Source organism: Heptranchias perlo, chromosome 20, assembly GCF_035084215.1.
Source record: "Heptranchias perlo isolate sHepPer1 chromosome 20, sHepPer1.hap1, whole genome shotgun sequence".
Taxonomy (NCBI): Eukaryota; Metazoa; Chordata; class Chondrichthyes; order Hexanchiformes; family Hexanchidae; genus Heptranchias; species Heptranchias perlo.
Window position 1 is genome coordinate 20181622 of NC_090344.1, and position 15903 is coordinate 20197524.

General features: G+C 44.9%; 3 non-coding genes across 3 annotated transcripts; all 3 read right to left on the minus strand.

Annotated features, from left to right (window-relative positions):
* Positions 1-1530: 1530 nt before the first annotated feature.
* Positions 1531-1604, minus strand: trnai-aau (transfer RNA isoleucine (anticodon AAU)). The gene has a single exon. It is a non-coding gene; the product is annotated as a tRNA-Ile (tRNA).
* Positions 1605-4093: 2489 nt separating this feature from the next.
* trnai-aau (transfer RNA isoleucine (anticodon AAU)) lies at positions 4094-4167 on the minus strand. Its single transcript has one exon. It is a non-coding gene; the product is annotated as a tRNA-Ile (tRNA).
* An 11396-nt stretch (positions 4168-15563) lies between these two features.
* Positions 15564-15655, minus strand: trnar-ucu (transfer RNA arginine (anticodon UCU)). Its single transcript is given in 2 exon segments — positions 15564-15599; positions 15619-15655. It is a non-coding gene; the product is annotated as a tRNA-Arg (tRNA).
* Between the last annotated feature and the right edge of the window lie 248 nt (positions 15656-15903).

Sequence of the window (15903 nt, forward strand, 5' to 3'; positions counted from 1 at the left end):
GCCGGTCTATCGGGCATCGTTTGAAGCAACTGGCAGTGCAAAGTAGCATCAACAGCCATGCAAGTACTGCCACGTGCCGCTGCGATCGCCGAGTGGTTGAAGCGTTAAATTCAAGATCAAATGGAGTTTTCCTTCGCAGGTTTGATTTCTGCTCGCTGAATTATTGTTTAAAGATCCGTTCAATGCTCAAATGAATGAACTGGATCTAACTCACTTCATTTATCTCTCTCAGAGCATGAGAGATACTAGAGCGTGGCCGGCGCTTTTAATTCGGTGCCCAATGTACTCTTGCAAAATTCAAATACGCAAGAAAGAATCTTGCCCAATCTGCAACTAAAATTCTGCTACTTTGCAGAACCACCCATTTTTAGCGACTTTATTTACATGAATCTCTCTATCTCTCCTTGTCTCTTGTCTCTATGTTGTCCCCTGATGGACTTCTCAGGCTTCCTGGAACGGTAAAGGCTGATCTAACCTGCAACACCAGCAGGGAAAGGTAAAGGAAAAAAAGACTGAGACGGTCGGAAAAGTAAAGGTGCAACCCAGCTGATAAATTCGTAGCTAATGTCTCCACAGTTTTGTCTCTTCGCCCTCACAGAGAAAGAAAACAGCAATGTGAGTAAAATATACTTATGGTAGCTTGTAGACTCTGACGATGCCGAGACAGATGCCAATGTAGCTTCAGATTAACTAATTCTGAAAAGTATTATTTGAAAAAACAAGTCGTACATTGTAAACGAATTTAGTAAAGAGAGGCTAATATTGGTGACTGTAAATAGGTAGTGTACAACTTGATATTGCTGTATATCGGAATAGAAAACGAGATAGGGTGGACAGAAGCGGTTGGAAAGGATAGCCGATCGGCTGAAGACAATGGTGAAATTTTAGACTGGCTCTCAGGCTTTCTCTCAAGCGGCTCGTTGATTTCGGGTTGTGATGCTCGCTTTGGGCGTTTTTCTCATGGAATATGCGAGAGGTCTCGGGTTCAAATCCCGAACGAGCCCTGTTATCTCACTGCTTTTTAGTGAAAAGTCACCAATTGGATTCTGACATCTTTGCAGTTGTTCGAATTGAATTATATTTGAGCTCCAGAGGACAAAGTGCAGAAGTTTCCAAGGCGCAACACACACGGAGTAAATAAAATGTCTCAAGATGATGTGGAGATTGAAGCTGAATGTGAATTTACCCCAATTTAGGCGGTCTCATTGATATTAGATGACGGGATCGAGAACCACATATCCAAGTTTGCCGATGACACAAAGATAGACAGAATTATAAGCAGTTTGGATGGAAGAATGAGATTACAGAGAGATATTACTAGATTAAGTGAATGGGCAAAACTGCGGCAAATGGATTTCAACGTAAGCAAGTTTGAGGCCGTCCACTTTGGACCTCAAAAAGATAGATCAGAAAACATATTAATGGATGTTACTCCAAAAAATTGACCACATGACATTTTGTGTGGATTCGCTTGTTTCTCAAGTCTGCCAAACTTTTAAAAGTTACCAAAATATTGCAATAGGAACCTTATGGCCCGTACGGGGATCGAACCCGCGACCTTGGCGTTATTAGCACCACGCTCTAACCAACTGAGCTAACCGGCCATGTATACATCTTAGCTTTATGAGCTTACCCGCGTGTTGGGTAGTTTGTGTTTATTTTTACACCATCTGACAGGGTTTTACAACGAATATTGAATAAATCACATCCCTTAAACATTGTTACTTGTTTCTGTATATACTGTCGAGGATGTAGATCAAAATTAACAAACAAAGAGCACTTTAATGTAACAAATTAAATTCCGATCAATATTATTTTACCAACAATGAACAGCCCATCCATAAAACACTGCCCCGCTACAAAACCTGTGGGCAGGACCCTGAGCTACTGTGAAAATGATATCACCGCAACGTGATTCCATCACGCTGCGTTTTGACGTTGTGTCAGATGTCTGTCTGTCTATCCGTCTGATTGGGTCTCTGCCTTATTCTCAGGCCAGGCTTTTTGTTTGCTGGCTGCAGGCCTCGCTCCCCGACTGACTGAACAACTACCGGGCCGTGTGTCGGAATCAATGACTGTGACTGACTGTCTGCCCATTTATGGCCACATTTCTGAGTTCCAAATCGCTCTCTGTCGCAGGCCTGTCTCTGTCCCTTCGGATCACAACACACCCACAAGCTTCACGACTGAATGCAGGTTTGGTCAGTCTGTCCTCGCAGGTCCTTCGGAAGCTAATGATTTTGAACTGAATTATTTTTCCTGAGTGACTTGTGAAGTTTTGTTCAGTGATATGTTTGCGAAAGAGAACGGAGGAAATAGTTAGTGTGCAACTCGACATTTCTCTACATCGGAATAGAAAACGTGATTGGATGGATAGAAGAGGTCTGAAAGGATGGCCGATCGGCTGTGGGTGGCACCGAATTCTGCAGTGGCTGCAGTGGTTCATTACCGGTAATGAAAATGAGGTAATATACTACCACAAGCTGCCGCTGAAAATCATTCAATTTCCCAAACTTGACCCACCGAATCAAATGAAGCTCCTGGGAAAGCTACAAGACAACGCCGGTCTATCGGGCATCGTTTGAAGCAACTGGCAGTTTAAAGTGGCATCTACAGCCATGTAAGTACTGCCACGTGCCGCTGCGATCGCCGAGTGGTTGAAGCGTTAAATTCAAGATCAAATGGAGTTTTCCTTCGCAGGTTTGATTTCTGCTCGCTGAATTATTGTTTAAAGATCCGTTCAATGCTCAAATGAATGAACTGGATCTAACTCACTTCATTTATCTCTCTCAGAGCATGAGAGATACTCGAACGTGGCCGGCGCTTTTAATTGGGTGCCCAATGTACTCTTGCAAAATTCAAATACACAAGAAAGAATCTTGCCCAATCTGCAACTAAAATTCTGCTACTTTGCAGAACCACCCATTTATAAGCGACTTTATTTACATGAATCTCTCTATCTCTCCTTGTCTTTTGTCTCGATGTTGTCCCCTGATGGACTTCTCAGGCTTCCTGGAACGGTAAAGTCAGATCGAACCTGCAACACCAGCAGGGAAAGTTGAAGGAAAAAAAAGATTGAGACGGTCGGAAAAGTAAAGGTGCAACCCAGCTGATAAATTCGTAACTAATGTCTCCACATTTTTGTCTCTTCGCCCTCACAGTGAAAGGAAACAGCAATGTGAGTAAAATATACTTATGGTAGCTTGTATACTCTGACGATGCCGAGACAGATGCCAATGTAGCTTCAGATTAACTAATTCTGAAAAGTATTATTTGAAGAAACAAGTCGTACATTGTAAACGAATTTAGTGAAGAGAGGCTAATATTAGTGACTGGAAATAGGTAGTGTACAACTTGATATTGCTGCAAATAGGAATTGAAAACGAGATTGGGTGGACAGAAGCGGTTGGAAAGGATAGCCGATCGGCTGAAGACTATGGTGAAATTTTAGACCGGCTGCAGGGCTTTCTAGCAAGCGGCTCGTTGGTCTAGGGGTATGATTCTCGCTTAGGGCGTTTTTCTAATGGAATATGCGAGAGGTCCCGGGTTCAAATCCAGGACGAGCCCTGTTATCTCACTGCTTTTTAGTGAAAAGTCACCAATTGGATTCTGACATCTTTGCAGTTGTTCGAATTGAATTATATTTGAGCTCCAGAGGACAAAGTGCAGAAGTTTCCAAGGCGCAACACACACGGAGTAAATAAAATGTCTCAAGATGATGTGGAGATTGAAGCTGAATGTGAATTTACCCCAATTTAGGCGGTCTCATTGATATTAGATGACGGGATCGAGAACCACATATCCAAGTTTGGCGATGACACAAAGATAGACAGAATTATGAGCAGTTTGGATGGAAGAATGAGATTACAGAGAGATATCACCAGATGAAGTGAATGGGCAAAACTGCGGCAAATGGATTTCAACGTAAGCAAGTTTGAGGCCGTCCACTTTGGACCTCAAAAAGATAGATCAGAAAACATATTAATGGATGTTACTCCAAAAAATTGACCACATGACATTTTGTGTGGATTCGCTTGTTTCTCAAGTCTGCCAAACTTTTAAAAGTTACCAAAATATTGCAATAGGAACCTTATGGCCCGTACGGGGATCGAACCCGCGACCTTGGCGTTATTAGCACCACGCTCTAACTAACTGGGCTAACCGGCCATATATACATCTTAGCTTTATGGGCTTACCCGCGTGTTGGGTAGTTTGTGTTTATTTTTACACCATCTGACAGGGTTTTACAACGAATATTGAATAAATCACATCCCTTAAACATTGTTATTGTTTCTGTATATACTGTCGAGGATGTAGATCAAAATTAACAAACAAAGAGCACTTTAATGTAACAAATTAAATTCCGATCAATATTATTTTACTAACAATGAACAGCCCATCCATAAAACACTGCCCCGCTATAAAACCTGTGGGCAGGACCCTGAGCTACTGTGAAAATGATATCACCGCAACGTGATTCGATCACGCTGCGTTTTGACGTTGAGTCAGATGTCTGTCTGTCTATCCGTCTGATTGGGTCTCTGCCTTATTCTCAGGCCAGGCTTTTTGTTTGCTGGCTGCAGGCCTCGCTCCCTGACTGACTGAACAACTACCGGGCCGTGTGTCAGAATCAATGACTGTGACTGACTGTCTGCCCATTTATGGCCACATTTCTGAGTTCCAAATCGCTCTGTGTCGCAGGCCTGTCTCTGTCCCTTCGGATCACAACACACCCACAAGCTTCACGACTGAATGCAGGTTTGGTCAGTCTGTCCTCGCAGGTCCTTCGGAAGCTAATGATTTTGAACTGAATTATTTTTCCTGAGTGACTTGTGAAGTTTTGTTCAGTGATATGTTTGCGAAAGAGAACGGAGGAAATAGTTAGTGTGCAACTCGACATTTCCCTACATCGGAATAGAAAACGTGATTGGATGGATAGAAGAGGTCTGAAAGGATGGCCGATCGGCTGTGGGTGGCACCGAATTCTGCAGTGGCTGCAGTGGTTCATTACCGGTAATGAAAATGAGGTAATATACTACCACAAGCTGCCGCTGAAAATCATTCAATTTCCCAAACTTGACCCACCGAATCAAATGAAGCTCCTGGGAAAGCAACAAGACAACGCCGGTCTATCGGGCATCGTTTGAAGCAACTGGCAGTTTAAAGTGGCATCTACAGCCATGTAAGTACTGCCACGTGCCGCTGCGATCGCCGAGTGGTTGAAGCGTTAAATTCAACATCAAATGGAGTTTTCCTTCGCAGGTTTGATTTCTGCTCGCTGAATTATTGTTTAAAGATCCGTTCAATGCTCAAATGAATGAACTGGATCTAACTCACTTCATTTATCTCTCTCAGAGCATGAGAGATACTCGAGCGTGGCCGGCGCTTTTAATTGGGTGCCCAATGTACTCTTGCAAAATTCAAATACACAAGAAAGAATCTTGCCCAATCTGCAACTAAAATTCTGCTACTTTGCAGAACCACCCATTTATAAGCGACTTTATTTACATGAATCTCACTATCTTTCCTTGTCTCTTGTCTCTATGTTGTCCCCTGATGGACTTCTCAGGCTTCCTGGAACGGTAAAGGCTGATCCAACCTGCAACACCAGCAGGGAAAGGTAAAGAAAATAAAGATTGAGACGGTCGGAAAAGTAAAGGTGCAACCCAGCTGATAAATTCGTCGCTAATGTCTCCACATTTTTGTCTCTTCGCCCTCACAGTGAAAGAAAATAGCAATGGGAGTAAAGTATACTTGTGGTGGCTTGTTTTCTCTGACGATGCCGAGACAGATGCCAATGCAGCTTCAGATTAACTAATTCTGAAAATTATTATTTGAAAAAACAAGTCGTACATTGGAAACGAATTTAGTAAAGAGAGGCTAATATTGGTGACTGGAAATATTTTTTGTACAACTTGATATTGCTGTCTGTATGAAGAGAAAACGAGATTTGGTGGACAGAAGCGGTTGGAAAGGATCGCCGATCGGCTGAAGTCTTTGGTGAAATTTTAGACGGACTGCAGGGTTAGTGGAAAAGCGGCTCGTTGGTCTAGGGGTATGATTCCCGCTTTGGGCGTTTTTCTAATGGAATAAGCGAAAGGTCCCGGGTTCAAATCCCGGATGAGCCCTGTTATCTCACTGCTTTTTAGTGAAAAGTCACCAATTGGATTCTGACATATTTGCAGTTGTTCGAATTGAATTATATTTGAGCTCCAGAGGACAAAGTGCAGAAGTTTCCAAGGCGCAACACACACGGAGTAAATAAAATGTCTCAAGATGATGTGGAGATTGAAGCTGAATGTGAATTTACCCCAATTTAGGCGGTCTCATTGATATTAGATGACGGGATCGAGAACCACATATCCAAGTTTGCAGATGACACAAGGATAGAGAGAATTATAAGCAGGGTCGATGGAAGAATGAGATTACAGAGAGATATTACTGGATTCAGTGAATGGGAAAAACTGCGGCAAATGGATTTCAACGTAAGCAAGTGTGAGGCCGTCCACTTTGGACCTCAAAAAGATAGATGAGTAAAAATATTAATGGATGTTACTCTAAAAAAATAACCTTCTGATATTTTGTGTGGATTCGCTTGTTTCTGAAGTCTGCCAAACCTTTCAAAGTCACCAAAATATTGTAAACGGAACCTTATGGCCTGGACGGGGATCGAACCCGCGACCTTGTCGTTATTCGCACCACGCTTTAACCAACTGAGCAGATATGTTCGCTTTGTGGTCCAACCAAGGTGTTGGAAAATTTGTGTTTTTTTTTACACTCGGCGACAGGGTTTTTCCACAAATATTGAGTAAACCACATCCCTTCAACATTGTTACTTGTTTCTGTATATACTGTCGAGGATGTAAATCAAAATTAACAAACAAAGAGCACTTTAATGAAACAAATTAAATTCTGATCAATATTATTTTACTAACAATGAACAGCCCATCCTTAAAACATTGCCCCGCGAGAAAACCTGTGGGCAGGACCCTGAGCAACTGTGAAAATGATATCACCCCAAGGTTGAGTCAGATGTCTGTCTGTCTATTTATCCGTCTCATTGGGTCTCTGCCTTATTTTCAGGCTTTTTGTTTGCTGGCTGCAGGCCTCGCTCCCCCGCTGACTGAACAACTACCGGGCCGTGTGTCAGAATCAATGACTGTGACTGACTGTCTGACCATTTTTAGCCTTAAATGGCCACATTTCTGAGTTCCTGCTTTCGCTCTGTGTCGCAGGACTGTCTCTGTCCCTTAGGATGACAACACACCCACAAGCTTCAAGACTGAACGCAGGTTTGATCAGTCTGTGCTCGCAGGTCCTTCAGAAGCTAATGATTTTGAACTGAATTATTTTCCCTGGGTGACTTGTGAAATTTTGTTCAGTGATATGTTTGCGAAAGAGAACGGAGGAAATAGTTAGTGTGCAACTCGGCATTTCTATATCGGAATAGAAAACGTGATTGGATGGATAGAAGAGGTCTGAAAGGGTGGCCGATCGGCTGCCGGTGGCACCGGATTATGCAGTGGCTGTCGTGGTTCATTACCGGTGATGTGTTACCGGTGGCTTTTTGGTTTAGGGGTATGATTCTCGCTTTGGAATATTTGACTATTGATTCTGAGCGAGGTCCCGTTTCTTAATGTTGTTTAAAGCTCAAATAAATATGAACCAGATGTAACCAACCACATTTCTCTCCTTCAAAGAGGTATTTCAGCAGACGTGTTTAATTCGAGAGCCCAATGGTCTCTTGCAAGATATTTGAAGGAATCCCTCCCGAGTTCCGTGTGAAATTCTTGCTCGTTCGCCGAACTTGACATTTGTTTCTATACTTTAATCTGTCTCTTGACTCTCTGTGTTTTCACCTCATGGACTTCTCAGGCTTTATTAAACGGCCAAGGATGAGCGAATCTGCAGAGAAGTGTAAAGATAGGAAGACGGAGACGGTAGGAGAAGCAAAGGTGCAACCCAGCTGATGAATTCAGAACTAATGTCCACTAAAGTCTCTTCGCCGTCAAAGTGGAAAAATCAGCAATTTGAGGAGAGTATACTTTTGGTAGAGTGTATAATCGGCAGATGTTGAGACAGACACCAATCGAACTGTTGCCGTGGCGATGAAAGCGCCAAATGCTAAACACTGGACCACCAGGTAACGCTGAACATTCTTTGCTGTGAACAAGCAGACAAACGCGGCCTTTCCCACTTGCCCCTTTGTAATTCGGGTCATTTTCGGGCCAGACAAGCTGCTCGCACAAAATAGCATTTTATGTTCGAACTACTGTTACAGCAACAAGTGCAAGTAGGCATGTACATGAAATGGAAAATGAGGTAAGAATCGACCACAAGCTGCCGGTGATAAGGCCAGCATTTATTGCCCATCCCTAATTGCCCTTGAGAAGGTGGTGGTGAGCCGTTTTCTTCAATCGCTGCAGTCCGTGTGGTGAAGATTCCCCCACAGTGCTGTTCGGTTTGGAGTTCCAGGATTGATACCCAGCGACGATGAAGGAACGGCCGATATATTTCCAAGTCGGGATGTTGTGTGACTTGGAGAGGAACGTGCAGGCGGTGTTGTTCCCATGTGCCTGGTGACCTTTTCCTTCTTGGTGGTAAAGATCGTGGGTTTGGTAGGTGCTGTCGAAGAAGCCTTGGCTAGATGCTGCAGAGCATCCTGTGGATGGTGCACACTGCTGCCGCGGTGCGCCGTTGATGAAGGGAGTGAATGTTTACGTTGGTAGATGGGGTGCCAATCAATTGGGCTGCTTTATCCTGGATGGTGTCGAGCTCCTTGAGTGTTGTTGCAGCTGCACCCATCCAGACAAATGGAGAGTATTCCATCACACTCCTGACTTGTGCCTTATAGATGGTGGAAAGGCTTTGGGGAGTCAGGAAGTGAGTCACTCGCCGCAGAATACCCAGCCTCTGACCTGCTCTTGGAGCCACAGTATTTATGTGGCTGGTCCAGTTAAGTTTCTGATCAATTGTGACCCCCAGGATGTTGATGTGAGGGATTCTTTGATGGTAATGCCAATGAATGTCAAGAGGAGGTGGTTAGAAAGTCTCTTGCCTGGCACTTGTCTGGCGCGAATGTTACTTGCCACTTATCAGCCCAAGCCTGGATGTTGTCCAGGGCTTGCAGCATGTAGGCACGGACTGCTTCATTATCTGAGGGGTTGCGAATGGAACTGAACACTGTGCAATCATTAGCGAACACCCCCATTTCTGACCTTATTATTGAGCGAAGATCATTGACGAAGCAGCTGAAGATGATTGGGCCAAGGACACAGCCCTGAGGAACTCCTCCAGCAATGTCCTGGGGCTGAGATGAATGGCCTCCAACAACCACTCCCATCTCCGTTCGTGCTCGTTATAACTCCAGCCACTGGGGAGTTTTCTCCCTGATTCCCATTGACTTCAATTTTACGAGGGCTTCTTGATGTCACACTCGGTCAAATGCTGCCTTGATGTCAAGGGCCGTCACTCTCACCTCACCTCGGGAATTCAGCTTTTGAGTCCATGTTTGGACCAAGGCTGTCATGAGATCTGGAGCCGATTTGTCCTGGTGGAACCCAAACTGAGCATCGATTAATACGTTATTGGTGGGTTCGTGCCGCTTGATAGCACCGTCGACGACATCTTCCATCACTTTGCTGATGATTGAGAGCAGACTGATGGTGCGGCAATTGACCGGATTCAAATTGTCCTGCTTTTTGTGGACTGAACAGCGAAACAGGCTCGTTGGGCGAAATGGCCGACTCCTGTTCCCGTGTTCCTCATTGGTGCAGAATGTAAAACGATCCTGCATTGGCCAGGTATCAAGCTCGAGTCGCATGATAAGCAGGCAAGAATTCAACGCCACCACCACCAATCCTCGCATGGCCATTTGTTGCATGTGTCCATTTGGAATCCTTTTTGAAAGCATATGCAGTCTGGCGGAGGTACTGCGATAACCCAACGCAGTCTGACCTACAGCTGTGCAAGAACTGCTGTGTGCAGCTGCGATGGCCCAGTGTTTGAAGCGTTAGACTCATAAGCCACTGGGGTTTTCTTGCACCGGTTTGAATTATACTCGGTGTGTCACTGTTTAACGATCTGTTCAATGTCCAAATGTATAAACTAGATCGAATTGACGCAATTACCCTTTTCAAAGCAGGAGAGACATTCCACCGTGGCGGGCGCCCAAAGTTCTCTTTCAAGATTTCAAGACACGAGAAGGAATATCTCCCAATCAGCATCTTAAATTCTGCTAGTTTGCTGAACCTGGCATTGAAACTCTTCGTTTCTTTCCTTGCATCTTTGTATCTGTCACTGACTCTGTCTCTTGTCTCTCTGATAGAATTCTCAGGCTTCCTTGAATGTCCAAGGTTGATCTAACCTGCAAGACAAGCAGGCTGAGATGGTCGGAAAAGTAAAGTTACAACCCAGCTGATGAATTCGTAGCCAATATCTCCACATTTATGTCGCTTCAGAGCAATTCATTCTGGAAAGTGTTTCAGGATAATGCAAATCGTACATTCAAAACGAATTTGGTGAAGAGAGGCTGATATTGTTAACTCGAAATAATTAGTGTTGAATCTGATCTCGCTGTACATCATATTTTGTACAAGAAAACGAGATTGGATGGACAGTCTATTCTGAAAGGATGGTTGATCGGCTGCGTGGCAGCGAAATTTTACATTGGCTGCACGGCTCCGTTGCCAGTTGGTCTTTGGATCTGATTCTCGCTCAGGGAGTTTCAATGGTTCAAATCCTGGAGCTCTTATTCACGTTCACTGGATTTCCCACTAAAGCCCAAATAAAGTTTCACTCTCTCCGGTCCTCCATAAATCCTGCTGTCGCAGCCTCTCCGGGAGCTGGGGAACAGCAGAAAACTGATGGGTTTGTTGTCCATCTGAAATGCGGTTTTGAACTGTTGTTTTTCGCCGAGACAGCGTTGCAGAATCCTTTAATGACCTCTCACAAACCAGCTGAAACCGGTCGGAATGTACAATCTATTTTGCTTTTCCGAAATAAAGGAGTGACATTCATTGTGGAAACACGGTAGCAGTCTGGTCTCGTTCACTGCACAAATATCCATATCTGAATGAATCAGCTCTGCGGCAACCATTGAGTCCTCGCTTCGGACCTTGTCTGTGAAGAAGAATTCTGAGTTCTGTATAGCCAATCGCGGATATTTAAATATTTTTCATGTGCCTGCTATCGGACCGCAGGTTCAATGGTGGAATAACAGCTGTGCTCCACTGGCAATTTTTACCCTGTATTTTCTTGCAGACAAAACACACATTAGAAAACTGGCGCTGTGAGGCAATGAATCCTGAGGTAAAAGTTATCCTGGGCGGGCTTAAACCACCAACCTTTCAATTAAAAGTCGAACGCGCTGACCGATTACACCACAGAGACACCATGTGCTTCATACTAAACCATCAGTTCACCGCGCTGAAGCTTGAGGTTGCAGTGACCAATACAGCAGCTGTCTACCATCGGTTTACTTTTCTAAAATAAAAGGAGTGCAGCTTGCACGAGTGAAGATCTGCGCGGTATTATTTCTGAGCATCAGACTCAACTTGCCCCATAAATGCCTGTATGGTTGTAGGCTCAGTCCCCAGTGGTAGAGACGATTGGTTTCTTGAGCTGTTATTTGACCAGGCTCCATTTCAGTAATATTCCCGTTACCAGAAAATGAGATGAGATGAAACGAGCAGGTCCAACCTGCCGTTTTATAACACTACACGGCATCTACAAAGTTGGCTCTTTGTACTTACAGTGAAGCGGAGGGCAGTTTTCACCATTAAACCAGCAAGATAGGTGACACGGTAAATAGTGTAGATTGGAGCAGAAAGTCGCAAAGGGCCATTGATGATTGAATGAGAGGGCCAAACTGTGACAGATGGAGTTCAATGTGGGGAAGTGTGATGTAATCCACTGAGAAACGAAGATAGATCAGAGTATTTTATCAATGGAGAGAAGTTTGGAACTGTCCAGGAGCGGAGAAATTCAGGGGTCCAACTCCAGAAATCTTTGCGTCGACTGATTTTTTTACTGATCTGCTGGCTGGCAGCTGGTGTTCACGATGTAATGGTTTCACTTTTGTGCTGCGGGTTCGATTCTCTGTCAAGGAAATAATTTTAACAAAACAATTATGAACATTACCAATTTAATATACGAAACCGATGATTCTCTGTGAAAGATGAATAATTGTAATGGTCATTAATGAACCGATAACTTTCTGCTGCAGACCGATGGAAATATTAACATGGTTAACGAGTGACAGCGAAACTTTGTGCTTTGCATGAGATGAACTTTCATCCGTTTTCATTTCCCGGACAGTATTTTAAGAGTCTGGTTAAAAATGTTCAGTGTTTATGACACCAGGACTGTGATAGAGCCGTTGTTAAATTTAACAGGAACAAACAATTGGCGGCGCATTTTCACAGATGAAGCTCAGCCCTGGAGGGTCATCAGGAGGAACTTCCCAAATAAATTTTCCGCCTGGGATCTAATCGGGGACTTTTCGCATGTGAGGCGAACGTGACGACCGCTAAACTAGCGAAACCTTTGCTCAGTTCATAGCACTGTGTCGCTTCTCCGTTAGACAACATCACTTCTGTCCCACACTAAACGCCGCCAATCCTCTTCCGCTTTCCTTCACAAGCATCTCAATGATCAAAACTTCACAAGTTACACAGGAAAAAATCTTCCAAATTTCAAAATCATTCAACTCCAGAAGGAACTAAGATGTTAATTCATGGGATTTAGGCGTCGCTGGCAAGGCGCGCATTAATTGCCCATCCCTAATTGCCCTTGAGAAGGTGGTGGTGAGCCGCCTGCTTGAACCGCTGCAGTCCGTGTGGTGAAGGTTCTCCCACAGTGCTGTTAGATTGGGAGTTCCAGGATTTTGACCCAGCGACGATGAATGAATGACGAATGACACCATTCCAAGTCGGGATGTTGTGTGACTTGGAGCGGAACGTGCATGTGGTGTTGTTCCCATGCGCCTGCAGCCCTTGTCCTTTTGGTGTTGGAGGTCGCAGGCTTGGGAGGTGCTGTCGAAGAAGCCTTGGCGAGTTGGTGCAGTGCATCTTGTAGATGGTACACACTGCAGCAGATTACAGTTGCGTTCAGTCAAAGTCGGTGTGTGAATGTTGTGTGTGTATTGTCATCCTGAGAGACAGAGACAGGATTGTGACACAGAGCGAAGACATGAACTCAGAAATGTGGCCATTCAGGTCCAAAAAAAGGCAGACGGTAAGTCAAAGTCATTCATTCTGACACACAGTCCGGTACTTGGTAATTCAGTCAGGGAGGGAGGCCTGCAGCCACCAATCAAAAATCCTGAGAATAAGGCAGAGACGCATTCAGACGGATATATAGGTAGACAGCCAGATAGACAGACAGACAGACAGGCAGAGAAGCAGACCGTGTCCTTTGCCTTTTATCCTGATTTGTCAGTAATAATTTTAAACAGCATCTGGATCGGTCCCTTCCTTTAATCCTGTGCAGCAGCAGTGACAATAACTTTGTGGATTTGAGGGTTGAGCCGAATCCGAGTCCGATCCCCAGTCCCCAGGAGAAATTCCCTCATTCCTGGGCACTTTGTGTTAAGCAGAGGTTAGCAGCAAAACGTGTTAATAATGGGAGTAGTGGGACTGAGAAATGCTTAAACAGCCGGCAGCCTGTAAAACAGAGCTCCAAGTATCGGTTTAAATAAAGACCTGAACTGACAGAGCGGAGGGCAGATGAGGATTGAATTAAATCCCAATTCACAAAATCTAAACAAGGTTTAATGAAGTGAATCTGTCAGGAGTGGGATTCCTGGGCCTGTGTGTGAGCTGAAACTGGATCGGTCCCGTTCAGTAAGAGAGACCGGCAGGCGGCTCCCAGGCCGGGCAGCGGCTGTTGCTGCTACTGCTTCCGTCTCTGAGAGTCCCTGCGGTGGCCGGTACTGATTTCCCACTTATGGATCCGGCTCCAAGTTTTGGTTGTGGACCTCGTGGTGCAACGGTAGCGCGTCTGACTGCAAATCAGAAAAAATGCTTGTTTGGATCACGTCGGGGTGATTGAATTTTCGCAACGTTTCAGTATCACTCTGTTTTTTAGCGGGGCAGTATTTTACGGATGGTCTGTTCACTGTATGTAAAATAATATTTATCACAGAATGAACACAGCACAGAAGGAGGCCATTCGACCCATCAATTCCTTACCTGCCTTTTGTAAGAACAATCCCATTATTCCCATTCCCCGGCCCTTTCCCCGTGGCCCTGCATTTTCCCCTTCAAGTATTTATCAAATTCCTTTTTGAAAGCCGCGATTGAATCCGCTTCCACCACCCTTTCAGGCAGCGCATTCCAGATCATAAGTATTCGCTGCGTAAATAAAATTTTCCTCATGTCGCCTTTGGTTCTTTTGCAATCACTTCAATCCTGTGTCCTCTGATTCTCGACACTTCCGCCAATGTGAACAGCTTCTCTTTATTGACTTTATCCAAACCTTTCATGACTTTGAACACTTCGATCAAATCTCCTCTGAACCTTCTCTGCTCTCAGGAGAACAACCCCAGCACGGCGTAAACGCGGTCAATTAGCTCCATTTTTTTTATTTGGGCATTAAACAAAACGTGAAAGACTGGCAAGGCGTTGTGCGACCGGAACTCACTGCTTTAAGACAATAAATCCAATCGCTGCGTGGGCGCTGGGTTCAAATCTTACAACTGATAGAATTTCTGGCAATGTTCATTTTGACCTGTTCGCAGAAAACCCGATTGTCGTGCGATGGAGCAGAGGATGTGAAAGAAGCTGAAAGTGGAAGTGCAGATATTCGTTTCATCACGGGGACAGGACACGTTTCCACAGGGAAGGGCCTCTTACCTTAAGATTCTTTCCAGCAGAGTGGGACAGGTGATCAGAGTGACCGGGCTCTCGCGGCGCAATCGGTCAGTCCGCGGTCCTTCCATGACAGGACAGGATTGGGAAATGCCGTGGTTGTTAATTCCAGTCTCAGCAAAGTCAAACAATCCTTTTGCTCGTGAACATTTCAACCGGAGTTGAAGGTACAATTGGTATGTTCCAAAATGCATCTACTTATTTGAATTGCCATGTGGTTCCTCCTGTCTGCGCTGTTGCAATAGCAGATGAGATGTTTAGCATTACTTGTTTTCCGGAGGGAGGCTGCGGAATTGGAACCACAAACTATGATTTTGATCCATCTAAATTTCAGGGATTCAACTGGAGCTTTAAACCAGCGGGTTAGACCGCTCAGGCAGGATACTTTCCATCTTGCGATTTTTAGGAGCCACTTTGGCAGGAATAGAATTACTGCAAGCAAGAATTCTACCCCTGAAGCACCAATGCTGTCACGGCAGCCTGATGCATGTGTCCAGTTGGAAACCTGTCTGAAGGAACATGCAGTCTGACAGAGCCGGAAGTCCAGCGGATTGACATTCGGTCTGAGCAGATGTTGAATCTCCTCCTTGAGAATGTTTCGCCAATCTTCCCGTCCTTGACGGACATCAATGATCCTGTTGCGGTTTTGCTGCAAAATTTCACTTCCCAGCTCCCGATCCCTGAACTAAAATCCAACTCTGGTGGGACTCGAACCCACAACCTTTGGATGTCTCCTCAAACCCTTAAGTAGAAGTCCAACACGCTATCCATTGCGCCACAGAGTCAGTTATGCAATGATGAGGCAGAGCGGGGACCTTGTGCTGTGGTTGAGGCGGTCAGGCTGCTCCTGCTTCCGCCTCTCACATTCCGAGAGCCGCGGTGGCGGTCGGCACCGATCGCCCTCCAATGGATCCGGCTCCAGCCGCTTGTTGTGGGCCTGGTGCAAGAATCGTCGCGTCTGACTCCAAATCAGAAGGCTGTGTGTTTTGAACCAGGTTGATATCGCAGCATTTTCACTGTGGCTCAGGGTCCT